The 16,966-nt window shown below is 43.5% G+C and overlaps 1 protein-coding gene across 1 annotated transcript in view; it reads right to left on the reverse strand.

The window, feature by feature from the left end:
* Positions 1–7,827: 7,827 nt before the first annotated feature.
* The window catches only part of LOC308678436 (uncharacterized protein), a 558,730-nt gene continuing 549,591 nt past the window's right edge, over positions 7,828–16,966 (reverse strand). The window contains exon 3 of the mRNA XM_081345635.1: positions 7,828–7,896. The gene's annotated coding sequence lies outside the window, so the exon portion shown is untranslated. The remainder of the gene's footprint in view (positions 7,897–16,966) is intronic.

Raw genomic sequence — 16,966 nt, forward strand, 5'->3', positions numbered from 1 at the left:
GATAGAGGCCTGCTGGGCGAGGCAGGTTGCGACTGTATTTGCTCCAAGGAACCGGTTGTTCTGCCTCTGGCAACATGGGCAGCTGGCACGCAGCCTGCCAAGGAAACGTTTCCAAGCTATGGATGCAGGTGAACAGGGCTTTCCTTTTCAAAGCCTCCCACTCATCAGACTGGTTTTGCAGGAGAAGACAAGAGTCAGCGAGAGAGAGAGAGAGAGAGAGAGAGAGAGAGAGAGAGAGAGAGAGAGAAAAGCCACTTCCAGGCCTCTGTCTGCAACTGAACCTCCTTGGTCAGGAGCAGTGTATCTCCTTCCAAGCAAGAAGGAAGTTAATTGGACGGCCAGTGAATTTTGTTCCATTTTTCAATCTTTCTTGCCACAGTGGCTAAGTGAATCGCTGCAGTTAGCAACAAGTGACTTATGATCATTTTTCACACTTAAGACTGTTGCAGCATCCCCATGGTCACGTGAACAAAATTCAGACGCTTGTCAACTGGATCATATTTATGATGGTCGCAGTGTCCCCGGGGTCACGTGATCCCCTTTTGCGATCTTCCCTGCAAGCAAAGTCAATGGGGAAGTCAGTTTCACTTAACAACCATTGACTAGCAACTGCAGTGATTCACTTAACAACTGTGGCAAGAAAGGTCGTTAAATGGGGCAAAACTCGCTCAACAACTGTCTCACTTAGCAACAGAAATTTTGGGTTCTATTGTGGTCGTAAGTCAAGGACTGCCTGTACTTGTGTGCTAGATTTATAACCCCCAATTTTTTCCCCTACAAGCTCAAAGTGGATTAATCTGGGGATGTTTCTTTCTGTTTTTTATGTTTCCTGTTTCATCAATTTTCTATGTTTCTATGTGTTGTCCTCATAATAACCCCATGAGGTAGACTCGGTTGGGAAAGAACTTTGCAGAAAAGTTGTGAATCGGGAGACATGTCCATAATATGCACACCATTTTTGCTACTTCCTTAGCACGACTGCAATTGTTCCTCTGCTTTTGTTTATAATTCTGTTGGAACCAAGCTGATGAAGCTTAGCAAAAACACTATTTTCAACCTATAAGTGCCAGTGCACAAACAGGACCAAATTAAAGGATGAAAGCACTGTAGGAATGTGTTTTACTTCTTTTAAACTGAAAGTGTTAATGGCCATTGTGCATTCCTTGCCTTTGGAATTTTTTTTTGGGGGGGAAGAGGGCTCTCTCTGTTTTGCAAATAATCTTATACAGCTTCCTGTCCTTTCATGTTCATAAAATGAATACCTAAACACTTCCTGACCAGAATGCACATTTACATTTCTTTTGCTCAATGTATGCAGTTTAGTCCTTGATATATGTCCACAAATGAGGCAGAATTTCTGTCACTAAGCAAATGAGTTCAGTGACCCATACCCGATTTTACAATTATTTTTTTTAACCATAGTTCAGGGGTGTCAAACTGCTGTCCCGTGGGCCAGATGCGTCATAGCGAAATCGTGCCCACCCCATTGCCGTCAATGGGAGAAAAGGTCACGACATGACGTTGAGAGTTTGACACCCCTGCCACGGTTGATAAGTGAACCACTACAGTTGTTAAGTGAATCACATGGTCATTAAGTGAATCCACGTCCTTCATTGACTTTGCTTGTCAGAAGCCAAGACTTTGCAATCACCATAAATACTTTCCTGTTGCCAAATGTCCAAATTCTGATCACATGACCTGAAATTGTTGCACGTGTGAGGACCTGTGTTCAGTGCTGTTGTATTTTCTAACTAAAGGGTTGTATGTTTTTCCTCAAGGCAGCATCTGGTTTTGCTCCAAACAACAACTGTGTAGGGAAAGATGGCTGAGTGGGTGTGCCAATCTGTGGTCAGGGTATCACCTTGGTATTCACCGCTGGTAGTTCTCAACTTACAACATTTGTTTACTGACCATTCAAAGTTATAGCACCATTGAAAAAAAGTGACCTGACCATTTTTTACATTCATGATCTTTGCAGCATGGTCACGTGATTAAAATTCAGATGGTTGGCAATTGTTTCATATTTATGACGGTCGCAGTGTCCCTGGGTCATGTCATCCCCTTTTGCGACCTTCTGACAAGTTCAATGGGGAAACCAAATTCACTTAACAACCAAAGTTACTAATTTAACAACTGCAGCGATGCACTTAACAACTGTGGCAAGAAAGGTCGTAAAATGGCGCAAAACCTAACCAACATCTCACTTGACAACAGAAATGTTGGGCTCCGTTGTAAGTCAAAGATCACCTGCATTTAAATTTGAGTGCAACACATGAGTGTAATCTCTCTCCCACACCGCTTTTGGTGATAGTTGTAAAGGGTGGTCTTTAACTGTTGGATAGGGGTGACCCTTGCCTCCATTCAGCAGGATGGGAAGTGTAGTCCCATTGTGGCTGGCGCAGAGCAGGAGATCAGGACAGGAAAGTTGGCCAGCTGAAAAAGTTTGGTCTCCATGTTGCAAGACGAGTGAACGAGCCAAAGATCACTTCCCCAATTTTGCTCCTTAAATGTCTTTTGGCCGCCCAGAGAAAAATAGCTTTCCTTTGTCATGTACTGTAGTTGGTTACATGTCCCCTCCGCCACAACTTATTGTGGGAATCAGACCCACAAGAAGAGGTGCAGCCTAGATGTTCAAAGAGGAAGATTGTGCCTGCCACCATAAAAGTTTACTATGTGGCACTTTAAATGACATATATAAATAGTTTTCTCCTGCTCCGACTTAATGCAAAATCTCCATGTAGCCCACTTCGCCTTGCAGACTCGCTCGGATTCTGCAGAACTGGATCAGTCCAGACAATGGGGAAAGATTTACATTTCTTTTAGAATGAAAGAACGCAGCTTCTCTGTTGACGCCTGGGGTGGAGTGCAAAGGCTGGGCTTTAAAAGGGAGGGGGCTTTGAAAAAAATATATATTAGGCCAATGGGTCAACATTACACAATCCAGTCATTCATTCCTTTAGAGCTGAGTGGAGGGGAAGAGGTTGCCGGCCTCTGGCACAATAGCTTAGCCTCCAGAAATGGCAGCTAATTCATAGGCTATCAAGGTCATCTTGAAGGGAAAAAGTTTGAAACTCTGGAAAGTGTCAGATTATAACAGCCACCTTCAACCTGCTCTTTCTTAGGGCTTTCCAGCCCCAGATGTGCAGGCAAAGGATTCTGGGAGTCTGGAGGTGTGTGTGAAGTAACCAGAGTGGGGCTGTCTTCCCTCCCCCCCACCCCGAGAAATCTGATTCCATCCTTTGGGGTCCCTATAGGGACATTGGTGTCCTAGATGAAACCAATTCCCTTTGATTTTTCTTTTTAACCTTTACGTTCTTTCCATTTGCTACTTTTAAAAAGTGCAATTTTGTGAGTTATGTTCCCCGCTGGGGAAAAGCATTTTTACAGATCTCTGTGCTCTTGAACACATGCCCCCTGGTCCACTGGGGGATGCAATAAAACAGACAGGGCTTTGCAGCTCCATACTAGCATATCTGCTAACCGGATAAAAATGAAAGAGAAATGTTTTTTAAAAATACAGTACTGATGGGCTTCCCTTTACTAGATGTGTTTACATCAGCATTTCTCAATGCTTGGTTGTAAAAGAAGCCTAGTTGTTGAGTGTCTGAAGTGTGAGCCCGTGATTGTGTGTGTGTGTGGAGCCCTGAAATGTCAAAACTTCAAATGTGGATAATAAGTACCTGGACACACAGATAGCCCTCGACTTATGATTAAAATCGAGCCCAAAACGTAACGCGAGACAGTTAAGTGAGCTTTGCCCCACTTTAAGACTTCCTGGCCATAGTTGTTAAGTGAATCACTGCAGTTGTTAAGTTAGTAACATGGTTGTTAAGTGAATCTGACTTCCCCATGGACTTCGCTTGTCGGTGGGTTGCAAAAGGGGATCACACTGCAACCGTCATAAATATGAACCTGTTGCCAAAGGTCTAAAATGGGAATGCTGCGAGAGTCGTAGGTATGAATAATGGTACTAAGTCACTTTTTTCGTGGAATGAGATAGCCTCTAAATCAGTGTTCGTTTATTTTTTTCCAAATTGGCCACTTTTAGATTAAGGATATTCTGGCTGGGTAATTCTGGCAGTTGAAGTCCACAGGTCTTTAATAGTTTGCAAATGGTAAAACCTATCTAAAGTTAAATAAATTTCATTTTTAATGTATGCTGTTGTGCCCACAGGGGAGAAAAAAATGAAAATAAAGGTTATCTAATCCAATCTAATCTAAAAATGTGAGGGCAAGGATAAACAAGGAACAAACCCATTTAGCCTTACACATGCATCAACTACTGTATGTCCCATCATCCTTTGCTCTTGGTTAGGGTGATCGGAACTGCTGGGATTTGATCAGAGAACATCTGGAGGGCCACAAATTCCCCATCCTGGTACAGAATTATAGATATAGATAAACATACAGGATCTTTGGCCCTGGACTTACCACTATTCGTTTAGTGATTGTTCAAAGTTACAACATAACTGGAAAAAGTGACATGACAATTTTTCACACAATGAGTGCTGCAGCACCTTCATGGTCACATCATCAAAATTTGGATCTTGGGCAACTGACTCATATTATATGACAGTCGCTGTGTCCTGGGGTCACATAATCCCCTTTTGGGACCTTCTGACAAGCGAGTCCATGGGCAAGCCATGTTCACCGTGATACTAACTTAACAACTGCAAGGATTCACCTAACCCAGGGGGTCTTCAAACTTGGCCCTTTTATGACTTGTGGACTACAATTGCCAGAATTCCTCAGCCAGCATGCCTGGTTGAGGAATTCTGGGAGTTGAAATCCACAAGCAGGGGTCTTCAAACTTGGCCCTTTTATGACTTGTGGACTTCAACTCCCAGAATTCCTCAGCCAGAATTCTGGGAATTGAAGTCCACAAGTCATAAAAGGGCCAGGTTTGAAGACCCCTGACCTAACAACTGTAGCGAGGAAGATCGTAAAATGAGGTGAAACTCACTTAACAACTTAGCAATATAAATTTTGGGCTCAGTGATGGTTATAAGTAGAATACCACCTGTACTGTAAATTCAAGCAGAAATAAATGGTTCGTCTACTGAACTATCTGTTCTGCCCATGAAACAGGTATATAGACAAGGAGGGTGATCCTACCTGTTCTTAGATTTGGGTTTTTAACTCCTGGGAGGGGGCAGTTCCTCTAAAGTACAAATAGTCCCCAACTTACAACCATTCATTCTGCAACTACTCAAAATTAGAACAGCACTGAAAAAAGTGGTTTACAAACTTTTCCCGCACTTAACACAGCATCCCAACAGTCATTTCATCAAAAATTGAAATCCTTGGCAACCGGCACATCTTTGACAACATTTGCAGCCTTTCGAAGTTATGGGAATCCCAATTTGTGATCTTCCCAGTTGGTTTCCGACAAGCAAAGTCAATGAGGGAAGCTGGGTTTGCCCAATGACTGTGTGATTCACTTAACGGCTGCGGGGGAAAAAAGGGTGGCAAAATTGGGCACGACCCACTTAAACATCTGCCTTGCTTAGCAACAAAAATTCTGCTCATAAGTTGAGGACTACCTGTAGGTGACATAACTATTCTGGCAGAAAAGTTTTGTGCCTCAGATAGATTTGGACATTTGGAAGAGAGAGTGAGAGATAAAAGGTCCAGCCAGAAGCATTCCTTCATTTCTTTTTTCAGCAGCAAACTATAGTAAAGAGCAACTTTTTGCTAGAAACATCAATTCCATTTCCAAAGAGTAATAAATAAACTTCAGCATGCTGATGGAGGGGGGCGGGGAGCTTCAGGGATGGAACATCAAGGCAATCTTCTCCAACCTTATTTCCTCCAGATGTGCTGGAGAATTTGTGGTTGCTTGCAGCTGGAAGCCCCAAGTTGGAACAGGCTGCCTTGAAGCCAGCTTTTTATTTCTTTATGGGAAAGACCAAGGTTCCTAGAAAACAAATCTTGTGGCAAGGAGTGTCCTCTGTTTTACTGGCTACACATTAAAAAACAAACTTTATTTCCTGGATATAGATATTGCCCTGGTTTTTGTGCTGATAAGGTGAACTTGGATTCCATAAAGTTTCTCTATCTCCTTTCTCCTTGGAGGACAAAGAGAATAACAGAATTGGAAGGGACCTTAGAGGTCTTCTGGTCCAAGGCAAGGAGACCTTATACCATCCTGGTCAAATGGCTGTCCAGCCTCTTCTTAAAAACCTCCAGTGATGGAGCACCTGCAACTTCTGGAGTCAAGTCTTTTCATTGATTAATTGTTCTCACTGTCAGGAAATTTCTCCTTAGTTCCAGGTTGCTTCTCTCCTTGGTTAGTGTCCATCCATTGCTTCTTGTCCTGCCTTCGGGTGCTTTGGAGAATAGCTTGACTCCCTCTTCTTTGGGGCAGCCCCTGAGATATTGGAAGGCTGCTATCATGTCACCCCTAGTCCTTCTTTTCATTAAACTAGACATACCCAATTCTTTCAACCATTCTTCATATGTTTTAGCCTCCAGTCCCCTAATCATCTTTGCTGCTCTTCTCTGCACTCTTACCAGAGTCTCAAACTCTTTTTTTGTATCATGGTGAGCAAAACTGGATGGAGGATTCCAAGTTTGGTCTTATGAAGACTTTGCTGGCTGCATTTTGCATTCTTCCTTGGAAGCCAAAGAAGTGGTCCTACGTTTTAATGGATGTTACTCTCCCAATTAAAGACAGAGAAAATACAGGCCACTTATGGTTTCAATCCTTTTTTTCTGATTGGACCCTGATTGGGGACTGGTTCCACCTACTTACAGATTGTCCTTGTTCAGCAACTGCCTCACTTAGCGACCTTCGCTGTTACCAGTGATGAAAAAGTAACGTTATGACCGATCATTGTATTTTCTGACATTCACAGGTCTGCAAAAGAAAAAAAAAAGGTGAAGTAAGATTGTAAGCACAGTGGTGCTTTCACTTTAGTGGCTGTTTTGCTGAGCTGCAGTCTCAGTTGCAGCTGCTAAACGAGGACTATCTCTGTACAAGGATGGAAATATAATGCAGTTGTTCCATCTTGCAGGAAATTCTGCAAATTGAGAAATACATCTTTGGAAATACCAGTGGAAGACACAGTACTAAACTGGTAAAAAAAATAAAATCAAGATGGTGACCACAACGGTATATGGCTCTGCCTGTTCTGTACGTGTGCAAACACTGGACAAAATGATCTTGGATACAGAGAGAAAGGAAGCAATTGTGGTTTGGGCTATCCGAGGTTTTCGCTTTCTTCCCCTTTTCTCTTTCTATGTTGTATGCTTCAACAAGCAGCTATTTTTTTTCACTTTCGTCTTCCCAGCCTAGAAGCCTTCTGCCCTGCTATAACATTTCCGTGAAGGGTAATAATGGACTTTTTTTTTCTTTGTTTGAACTACTCCTATCACAATGTTTATCAGTAGTTTTCCCCAGATCCTGGTGGTTAGCAGCAGCCTAGCTGGAGACAAATTGAAAGAAAAACTTGCTTTTCCACTGGCATGCAGTAACACCAGGGCTTTTTTTGGCCATAGAACGCTCAGAACGGAGTCCCGGCACCTTTTTTGGATGGAACCTTATAGGGTAGGCAAGGCGGGTTGTATGACACGTGTGAGTTCCGGCACCTTTTTCTTTTACAAAAAAAGCACTGAGTAACACTAATATTCCAAATCAATGCACTTATTTTATTTATTAAATTCTCTAGAGAGCTTCATTAGAGCTTCACTAGTTCTAAGATGGTGGCACCTGGAATGGCTGCGGCTGCATTGGCTCTTGAAGGCGAATAGTTTTGGGAGGGATAGTAAGGGCTATAGGCCACATGATCAGGAAGATTTTAATGTGTTTGAGCAACATGGTGGAACTAAGGTAACATACGACATACGACCGACAATCTTTGCTGGCCTGGCGAGTTTCTAGTTGTTTTGGAACTGCTGGTGAGACCATTAAAAGTCGTTGGTGCTGTTTGAATTTGTTCTGCCAGCAGCAAGATCTGACTGCTGGCCCAGTGATGGATTCTACTGCAAATCAGGGCTGTTTCCAGAGGAGGCAGAGGAGGACCTGGAGCTTATGGGGCGAAGGAACTGGATGAGGCTGTCGGCAGGCCCAGAGGAAGAGAGAGAGGCTTTCGGAGGAGTTGGTGGCGGCGGCAGCAGCGTGCTCCAGGGGCGAAAAGAAGCAAGGCCTCTTTAAGGAAAGGGTGGAAGAGTCAGGATCAGAAAAAGGAAAGAAGGCGAGGTTGTCAGAATACAAGCGAATTTGAGGGCTAATCCACATGGAACCCCATTTCCATCTGTCCTGTTTGCCATCATTCACTCCCTAGAGACTAAAATGGACAATGTGAAAATTGAGCGGGCCCCGAACAAGGAGTATATATCGGAGGTGGTGACCCTTTGAGAGCTGTGTGCCACGAAATTTCATTTTGATGTATGCCGATTGGTGTACATTCAAAGTGACAATAAAGTTATCATCATCATTAGAGGACTAGGAAATGAGCAGAGGAAGAAAATGAAAAAAAAACACCAAATTGCCCCAAGTGCTAAATTTACATCAGATGTTGTCACCATCTTACATTTTAGGTGAGAAATATAATTAATTGATGGAATTTCTTGGCGCAAGAGGCTGCAAGGGCAATGAGTTTAGGTAAATATGACGGAGTCCCTTGGGTTAGGTTTGTGTCAGTCACAATCCCCATAATAGAACTGCCACAGGGCAGAGAAGTATCTGTGAACAGTGGGTTCAGCAAGACAAAATGGCATTTTGATAGCTAGCTGGCTGCCTGGTTTTGGTGTCTGAGGAATTCTGGGAGTTGAAGTCCACCAACCATAAAGTGGCTCAGCTGGAGAAACATTACCTCAATCAGTTGTCTTTGCCATCATGACTCCCTTCCCCCTTTTTTGCAACAGTTGTTAAGTGAAAGCTGTGTTCAAGCAAACTCCTGGAAATAAATACTGGTTTTTAGCAAAAAAAAAAATGTTGTAAATGCCGTCAAGTAATTGTGGGACGCTGCAAACACCAGTAAATGTACCCCACTTGCCAAATGCCCAAAGTGGGGGACATGTAAGGGAGAGGTCCAAACTTTCAATCCTTTCTTTAAATACCCTCCAGATAAGTATCCTCAAATGGTCACTGGTCATAAGTACACAACTATAACAGAATAACCGAGTTGGAAGGGACCTTGGAGGTCTTCAACCCCCTGCTTAAGCAGGAGACCCTATACCAGTGAACCTTTTAGAGACTGAGTACCCAAATTGCAACCCAAAACCCATTTATTTATTGCAAGGTGCCAACATGGCAATTTAACCTGAATACTGAGGTTTTAGTTTAGAAAAAACAACAACTCATACACTAACATGTTTTGTCTTAAAAGAAAAACACAATAACAAAGCTTTCAATGATACAAACAACTTTTTATTGAATGGTAAAAGTTTGCATTTGGCATGCTTTTGAATAATTAATGTGATTTTTGCTGTTGTATGCATACTGATAGTTTGTCTAACCTTGGCTCATACTTTGTAAGTTTGAGAGCAACACATGCAGCACTCAGGTCATGTTAATCCAGGGGTCTTCAAACTTGCCCTTTTATGACTTGTGGATTTCAACTCCCAGAATTCCTCAGCCAGCATGCCTGGCTGAGGAATTCTGGTAGTTGAAGTCCACAAATCACAAAAGGGCCAAGTAGGAAGACGCCATGTTAATCTGTTTCTGGTGTCAGATTTGATATAATTCAAAGCTGAAAACAGCTGCTCACAAGCATAAGATGATCCAAACAAAGTAAGGAAAGCAATCCCAACTGCTTTCATTGACTTAAAATTATTTGGCAGAGAATTCCACACTTTAAGGATTTCATTTTCAGAACTAACTGCTGGGTCATTCTTGTTTTCGCAGGATTGCTCTCTATAAGAGCGAGGCGCGCTTTGGCTCCGTTTTCGCCAGGAAGGGGCTTGGGAAATGGCTTTTTCCTGGTGAAAACAAGCCTTGAGCCCTGATTCTGGCGGAGTAAAGCAGCGGAGCAGACCCTTCCCCATCTCCCCTCTCTTCCCCAAAGCCTCTCTTCATTAACCTCCCTTCCAGCTCTGTTCTCTGCCACTGCGTGCAGGGCAACAAAAGAAGCTCCTGGGACTACCAGTTAAAAAAAACGTTCAGCCAGACCTTCCAACTTTGCAAGATCCTTTTTGTTTTCACGAGAAGTTGGAAGGTCAGATTGATCTCTTATTTTTACTCCCAAAAACTTATTTTGTTGCCCTGCACATGGAGAACGGAGCTGGAAAGGAGGTTAGTGAAGGAATGTGGTTGCTCTAGAGTGGGGGTTAGGATTTGGCATTGGGGATGCCGTGGGGTGTGGTGTGGGTAAGGGTTTCGCATGGTGGATTGTGGAGTTCTTGTGCTCTGGTGGGGCTATTCAAAATGCAGGGATTCCCTGTATTTTGAAGCACCCGTTTCTCAAGCACCCCATTCCAGGCATACAGAGCTTGCAGTCTCTGCCACATCTCCATTGGGATAAAGTCCTATAGAACGCTTCCAAATGCAGCCAGTTCCTGCATTTGGAAGCACGCCATAGGTTCGCCACCACTGCCCTATGTCTTTTCAGACAAATTATTGTCTAGTCTTTTCTTAAAAACCTCCAGTGATGGAGGACCCACAGCTTCTGGAGTTAAGCTGTTCTTCCCACCGTCAAGAAATTTCACCTTAGTTCTAGACTGGTTCTCTCCTTGATTGGTTTCCATCAGTTACTTCCTGTCGTGCCTTCTGGTGCTTTGGAGAAGAGGTTGACTCCCTCTTCTCCGTGACAGCTCCTCAAATATTGGAACACTGCTGTCGTGTCCCTTTTTTCACTAGACTAGATATACCCAAGAGGGACGCGGTGGCTCAGTGGGTTAGGACGCTGAGCTCGTCGATTGCGCCTTTGGCGTCTAGTCATGCCGGCCACATGACCACGGAGTCATCCTCAGACAAGTGCTGGCTCTTCGGCTTTGAAACGTAGATGAGCACTGGCCCCTAGAGTTGGAAACGACTAGCATGCATGTGCGGGGGAACCTTTACCATTACCTTAGATATACCCAATTCCTTCCATCTTTCTTCATACGTTTTAGCCTCTAGCCCAGACATGTCAAACACAAGGCCCGGGGCCCGGATCCGGCCCGCAAAGTGGTTTCATGTGGCCCGCGAAGCCATCCTGGAAACAGTGAGGGAACGGCCCCCACTGCCTTGGCCCTGGCCCAGAGACCCTCCTCCTGCCAAAGACCCTGAGATCTGTCCCACTCCTGCCCAGGCCCCCATAGGCACCCTTGATGAGAACAATGTAGAGCTGGCCACGCCCACCCAGTAGGCCATACACACTCTAGCCACGCCCACCCAGTAGGCCACGCCCACCCAGGCCATAACCCACCCGGCCCCTTGAGGGCAACCGCAATGCTGATGCGGCCCTCAATGAAATTGAGTTTGACACCCCTGCTCTAGCCCTTTAATCATCTTCGTTGCTTTTCTCTACACTCTTTCTAGTCTCAACATCTTTTTTTTTTATATTGTGGTAACCAAAACTTCATGTAGTTATTCCAAGGGCAATCCTAGCAAGGCACCATAAAGCAGTTCTAACACTTCACATGATGTTATCTATCTTATACTGAATGTGCCATTCTTATTTAGAATGAGTGGTCCAACTGCTTAGTTTTCCGTTTCACTGAGAGATAGGCGTTAGTTCCCTTTTTGGAAGTAACGCAAGTAACAGGTCGTAAATGAAGAGCACAAATTCAGTTTAATCTCTCTAAATGATTTGAGACATCATTGTCATGAGTTTCAAACTCATGACTATTGTTGTTTTGAGAGGGGTTTAGCCTTAGTTACTTCTGAAAAGCACCGCTGACATCAGCGAGACAATTAGTCATTGTGACTAATTGAGATCTCATTAATTGCAAGAGGGCTGAGCTCTGACTAAGCTCAACAGAACGCTATCCAGGAGGTCGAAAAACAAATTTCAAAAGGCAGCCGATAAATAAGACATGCCATACATATTATGGTAGATTCCACGTCTGGCCTAGAGAAAAAGTCATTTTCTTAAATAACTAAAATGAGTTTCTTCTTCTGATAAGACTCTGTGGTTGACGGATCACCTCCTTTTTGGCATCATCACCCCACAAAATATTATTGACCTTGTCTTGGAACGTGTTCCTAGATGTAGTCAAAAATAACAAGCTGGTAACTGCAGCTCAGATCAAAAAGAACATGGCTTTGCTTTTGTGGAGTTATAACGGTCATTTTAACTTTTCTGACCTTCTCTGCAAATGCCCCCAGTCTATCTCCCCAAAAGACCCTCATTCCCACTACAGCAAGCTGATCAGAATGCCAAAACAAAGTGTCCCTCTAAGGAAGGCAGTGTGTCAACTTTCGAAACTTTAAGGTAGGTGGACTTCAGTTCCCAGAATTCTCCAGTCACCCATGCTGGCTGGTGAATTCTGGGAACTGGTTCACACATTTTAAAGTTACTGACAAACACAGCTGTAAGGATTGGTTGGCTTCACATAGGGCACCTGATTTGATTAAAATGGAACGGGGTTGTGGTCTGTGTAGTCTGGGAACACAACTGCTGTCTTCCTGTGTTGTGCAACCACAGTTGTCATGTTAAACCACAAGTCTATGTATCTATTCGGGCAGAGCACGTGATTAACACAGGCACTCTGGTTGTTTAAGACTTAGAAATGGATGCTAACCAGAAACTTTCCAATTTTTTTCAAGTTACGGAACTGGTTCTTTTTTAAAAAAAAAACTTCCCAGAAGCCTGGTTGAGAGTCAAAGTTCTAGTGACAGAAAATTGGCTGCCTTTCAGTTAAGTTTTTATTTCCCCCTTAGTCTGTCAGGAAAATTTGAAAAATGCAGACGTAGATCATATCTTGAGAGCCAGTTTCGGGCAGTGATTAAGGCACCAAGCTAGAAACCAGGATATGGTGAGTTCTAGTCCTGTCTTGGGCACAAAGCCAACTTCGTGATCTTGGGCCAGGCCCTTTCTCTCTCTCTCTCTCTCTCTCTCTCTCTGCCCTAGGAAATAAACAATGGCAAACTATTTCTGAAAAACCTCGCCATGAAAACTGCAGGGACTTGTCCAGTCACATGAGTCAAAACTGATTCAAGCAGATTAATAAAAAAAACAAAACAAAAAAAAAACAAATTTTAGCTACAAAACTACAGATGATCATTAGATGGCAGCGAAACATTGAGGTTTGTTTATCTCACTGCTACCACCTAGTGGTGATCCCAGATTTTGCTACTGTGACATTTTTTTTTTACAGAAACAAAGGCATAGGCAGCTTATTTCTAAAGTGCCCATGTCAATCAGAGATTCCTCTCTTTATGTGAATTCATTTTGTATTTTTTGTATTCACTTTTGTATTTTTGGTTTTTAATTACCCTGTAAACCGCCCTGAGTTCTCCGGGAAAGGGCGGTATATAAAAATAATAATAATAATAATAATAATAATAATAATAATAATAATAATAATAATAATAATAATAATTATTATTATTATTATTATTATTCAAGAAAGTGAGAAAAATGAAATTACCACAAATACTGGAGTGTAGGTTGGATAGACAGAATATTTCTTTATCAAATTTTCCTTTTAACAATTAACGGAAAGTGATGTTCTCTAAGTTTCCAATGAATTGAAATATTCCGCAAACCACTCTCCAAATTGATTAGCTTTGTTTTTAAAGAACTTTTACTTTAAAAAGTTTTTTTTAAAAAAAATGCATCTGAATCTTTGTCAGGAATAGCATGGGCATATGAAAAAGTTTTTTGTTTCTGTAAGATGTTAGAGGATTGCCTCCTTGTACAGATCATGCTGTCCTTGGAATCCAAAGCTTTTCCAGAAATTTTTTTCAACATGTAAACATCTACCATGAAAATGTTAAACTAGTAATAACAAGTACAGTATACACAGTAAAAAAGTGGTTTAAAAAACTATTAGCTCAGGACTGGCTACAGAGGTAAATAAAAAAAATTAGTGCTGCATTAAAAAAAAAAGAGGCCTAGTAAAATCTCTGATTTCAAAGAGTTGGGGATAAGCTGGTCCTCAACTTACGACTGGTCACTTAGTGAATGTTTGAACTTATGACCCAGTGGCGTAGCGTGGGTTGTCAGCACCTGGGGCAATTTGCGCCCCCTAACCCGGTGACGTCATGGCACCGCCGAAAAGACGCGCCCCGCAGCGGCGTAGACTTTCCAAGAAGAGTCGCGCGCATGCGGGATGCTTCCGGGTCCCTCTCGAGGGCGGCTGGGCGGGGCTCCGACCTGCAAGAGCCGCTGCATTCAAGCTCGCACGTGAACCCCGCTAAATAAAGCCACGCATGCGCACGAAGCTAGGCCAGCCGGCCGGCGGGTCCGTCTTCGCTCGGCCAAGCCTGCCGGGGCGCCTGCGGGGCGCTTGCGGTTGGCCTGAGCCTGGGCGGAGAGTTGGGCGCTTCTATTTATTTTATTCAGTTTATGTGGCCGCCCATCTCACCTGCCGGACTCGTTTCGCTTTGCAAGAAAGAGCAGCTCGAGAGCGGAGCCAAGCCGACTCTGTGCAGCCCTTGGGGCTCCCTGAGCAGCTCAGTGCGAGCGCGCCCCCCCCAGATGTTGCGGCCGGTGCGGCCAGCCCCCCCTGCACCCCCCACGCTACGCCACTGTTATGACCAACCTGAATAATGGAGACATGGCTTTGAGTTATGACGGCTGTGTCTCCTCTGTGATCACATAACTGAACTCCAGTTACTTGGCAACATACGTGCATTTATTGCTGATTGCAACGCCCCACAGTTAAGAGTGAAGGTTCATTCTCCAAACTTGTGGGTCACTTTCTGAACGTTTCGTTGACAAGCTAAGTAACATCTTCAGCGTTCTTCTGTTTCTAAGGGCTTCAGGTGTGGGTGTGTCAAGAGAGGGTCTGGTGATGGGTCAGGTGTGAATCATCAGTGCCATCTCTGGTTGGCTGTGCAATTGGTTTGGATTCTGAGTGTTATGTATGGGGATAAATAAAAATACAAGCAGCGGCTCATCGTCACCATCAGGTGGCGCTGTGCTGTGACAGGATTGGCTGGTAAGCACTCTGCGGGAAAACCCAAATAAGGGATTGGCTGCCAGTGCACCTGGCCAGGTATATAAAGGGTACAGGTAACCCCTATTGTCCAGTTCAGTACTTTCACCAATAAAGAGCTGCCATGCTGAAACCCTTGTCTGTCGTCTGACCATGCAGTCAAGAACCCACAACACGGTATATAAGTCAAATAAATAAAAAAATAAAAAATAATACTGAGGGGTTGGTAGGCTAGTTGAAGGTCGATGTAGGTCCCACAGTTATGTCACCCCATTTTGCAATGATTTCGCCCCAAACCAGCCCTTACTTCCAGTTTTTGGCAAAACCATAAACCTTTGGTTCACTTAACAACTGTGGCATTTACTTAATGATCATGGCATTCACTTTTGTGACCACTTTCACTTAAGGACCAGCACACACACAAAAATAATAAAATCACACGACCAAACTGATACGAGATACGAGTGTAATGGGCCATCTCCATCAACGGTTGTAGGTTAAGGGCTGTCTGTCTGGAAGGGGCCACCACTGAAGTGACCCAGTTTCAGCAGCTGTAGATAGTCCTCAAGCTTACAACCACAGTTCAACTCAAAATTTCTATTGCTAAACAAGACAGTTTTTAAGTGACGTTTGTGATCTTTCCTGTCACAATTGTCAAGTGGATCGCTGCAGTTGTTAAGTTAATAACACAATTATTAAGCGAATCTGGCTTCCCCATTGACTTTGCTTATCAGAAGTTTGCAAAAAGTGATCATATGACCCCGGGACGTGCAACTGTCGTAAATATGAACTGGTTGCCAAGCAACCTGATCACGTGACCAGAGGGATGCTGCAACAGATTCATATTTATGCCAACTCACTTGGCATCTGCAGCGATTCACAAGAATTGTAGTAAGAGAGGTCGTAAAGTGGGGCAAAATTCACTTAACAACTGTCTTGCTTAGCAACAGAAAATTTGGGTTCCATTGTGGTTGTAATTAGAGGACCATACATATTTTTTAAAAAGGCTGCCCTCGTGTCAAGAAACTGAGCCAATGAGAAGGCCGGAATGAATAGCAGAACCTGGAGGAATGTGGAACTTTGTGGGTGGAGCTAAGACAGAACACCCCCAAGCGGCATTATTACAAAGTCAGCTTAATTGCCCCCAACAATCTGGGTCCTCATTTTACCTACCTCGGAAGGATGGAAGGCTGAGTCAACCTTGAGCCTGGTGGGACTCGAACCTGCACTGATTGCAGGCAGCTGGTGTTACTTAAGGAGGCATTAGCCCACTGCTCCACCAACAATTGCTAAATGAATGCTGGAAGCCAAGGCATGCCTGTATATCTGCAAGTAAATTGCAACATTTATCTTTTTACTTTCCTTCTACCCTTCCTTAGTCAATCTCTCCAACAGTCATGTTTTTGAGGAGAGAAGGTTTATACAAAATATGAACATATGGGAAAAATGCAGAGAAGAACAACAAAGATGATTACAGGCTGGAAGCTAAAATATACGGAGAACGGTTACAGGAATTGGGTAAAGAAAAACTAAGAGAGACGTGATAGCAGTCTTCCAATATCTCAGGGGCTGCCCCAAAGAAGAGGGGGTCAGCTTATTTTGCAAAGCACCAGAAGGCAAAACAAGAAGCAACGGATGGAAACTAATTAAGGAGAGATTCAACCTGGAGCTAAGGAGAAATTTCCTGACAGTGAGAACAATTAATGACTTGCCTCCAGAAGTTGTGGGTGCTCCAGTACTGGAGATTTTTAAGAAGAGATTGGACAGCCATTTGTCCAGAATGTTGTGCATGGGGTTGGACGAGAAGACCTCCAAGGTCCTTCAACTCTGTAGCCCTTGACTTACAACCACAATTGAGCCCAAAATTTTCCATTGCTAAGCAAAGACAGTAAAGGCGTTTTGTCCCATCTTACAACCTTTCTTGACACGATTGTTA

This window comes from Vipera berus (genome assembly GCF_964194415.1).
Source record: "Vipera berus genome assembly, chromosome: Z".
Taxonomy (NCBI): domain Eukaryota; kingdom Metazoa; phylum Chordata; class Lepidosauria; order Squamata; family Viperidae; genus Vipera; species Vipera berus.